This window comes from Equus caballus, chromosome 12 (genome assembly GCF_041296265.1).
Source record: "Equus caballus isolate H_3958 breed thoroughbred chromosome 12, TB-T2T, whole genome shotgun sequence".
NCBI classification, from domain to species: domain Eukaryota; kingdom Metazoa; phylum Chordata; class Mammalia; order Perissodactyla; family Equidae; genus Equus; species Equus caballus.
The window spans coordinates 24306339-24308679 of NC_091695.1; positions in this window are offsets into that span (position 1 = coordinate 24306339).

Below are 2341 nucleotides of genomic sequence, written 5' to 3' on the forward strand. Positions count from 1 at the left end.
TCTGTACAAGGAAACACATCTGGGTCTTATGAACCTCAGTTCTAGTACAATATAATTTGGGGAAAAAAATGGAAATATCCAGCCAGATCCAGTTACTACTCTTCTACTACTACCCTCTAAAGAGGCAAACAACTAATAAAATAAATATTCTGCTCTAATCTCAAAGTCTCAGAAGAAGAGATATTTAAATGAGACCTGGAAAATGATCTAAGATGAAAAATGACCCTAAAATGCTTCCAATTTCATTAAGGTAATGTCAAATTCCATACAATGGCCATAAGGTCCTTCAAGAGCATACCCTCTATTACCTACAGGTTCATATTTCCTAACACTCATGCTTTCCTTCATTCTGCTCCAACTTTGCTGACTTTCTCACTGCTTCTCAGAAATACTCCAGCCAGCATCAAAGATTTCTGAACTCTCTATTCCTCTGCCTGAAATGCAATTCCCAAGATGTTTCCCAGGCTGAAAATTTCATCTCCTTTAAGTGCCATTCAAATATCCTTTTCTAATTAAGACTCATCCTCATCACTATTTTAAACTACATGCCCCTTTCCCACCAACAATTCCCATCCTACTTATTCTGCTCTGATGCTGCTCTATTTTACCCCAGACATATTGCCATAATCTAACTTCTGTTTATTAGATTTGTTGTCAATTTTTCCTCAGCAGGATGCATTAACCATGGGGTAGAAATACTTATCTGTTTTCTTTACTACAGTATCCAAGCATACAGAACAGTTCCTAGTAACTAAATGGCACTTAATAAATATTTCTAGAATGAAAAAAATAGGTAATTACCTTTATATCATGAATCTGATTTTCCCAAAGTATTGTCCACTTCTAACCTAGCTCAAACTATTCAGGACAAAATGTACCCTCAGGTGGACTTTCCTGACTCAGTATACTGTATCACTAATAAGATGCGAGAGTAAAGAGTGACCTCTTAACCACAGCCACAAATCCATCTCGACTTTGAAATAAATTGCAATCAAAACGTGAATGTGAGATAAAAGCACAGAAAATATCAAAGGCAATTATGCTGAAGTATCCCATATGGAGCAGCTTTTCAAGTTGTGTGTTCACCTGTAGCACTTAAAATTCCCTTCACTGGAGCACTTAAAATTCTATGAATGAATGTCTCCCTCCAGCATCTAAAAAAGAAATACTAAGAAGTGAAAATACCACACATCAGTAGTTTGGAAAGCACAGTACCACAACCACTAGACTCAAAAAGTGTATCAAATTTTTTCATCCTCTTGATTTCTCCACTGCATAAGTGAATATGCGATGACCTAGCATAAGTACCACATTGAATTTCAAATTCTAGATAAGGGTTCTATATGTCATTGTTTGGAATCCTGTTTAGGATAGTGTGTGTGTGTATATGTAGGATAGCGTGTGTGTGTGTGTGTGTGTGTGTGTGTGTGTGTGTGTTTGGCACATGTGTTTGGCATAAGTGATCTTTTGAGATCCAGGAGAGGCTCTGTATCCCCCTTCTAATGTAGCTGACGTCATAGAGAGGTCAAACCACTTCCCTGTCCCTGATCCCAGTTGCTTACCCTTGATCAGGAAGGACACTCCTGGAAGTGACACACTTTTCCCTCTCGTCTGATTTTTTGTGTGCTCTGTTTGACTCAATCTATGTATCTCCTGACAGCCCTTTGGTACTCCTTCCTCACAATAGCCCAGTAATATGTATCTCAGTCTCCAGATACTCAATTACAGTCCATTTGGAGTACAAGGATGATGTATTAATTAGGATATGCTGAAATGAAGGATATTTTATCAAAACTTCACTATCTTAATGGATCTAAGTCACAATATGATTATTAAATGTTTCTGATGATAGAAACTCTCCAAATTATACTAATTATATTTTTCTAGACTGTATCATGTTGACTACAATTTATTTTATTGTCATAGTCTTTTTTCTCTCTTTTAGGCTATTCTTTGTCTCATTCATCAGGAAACTTTTGTCAATCCCTTTTGTTAAGAGTTGAATTGTAACCCCCCCAATTCATATGTTGAAGTCCTAATGCCCAGTGACTCTGAATATGACTGTATTTGGAGACAGGGCCTTTATAGAAGTGACTAAGTGAAAATGAAGTGGTTAGCGTAAGCCCTAATCTTTTCGGACTGGTATCTCTATAAAAAGCAGAAATGGAAATTTGGACACAGAAAGAGACACTGGGGATGGGTGTGAACAGAGAAAACACCATTTGAGGACACAGCAAGAAGGTGGTCATCTGCAGACCAAGGAAGGAGGCCTGAGAAGAAATCAACTTTGATGGCACCTTGATCTTGGCCTTTTAGCTTCCAGAACTCTGAGAAAATAAAT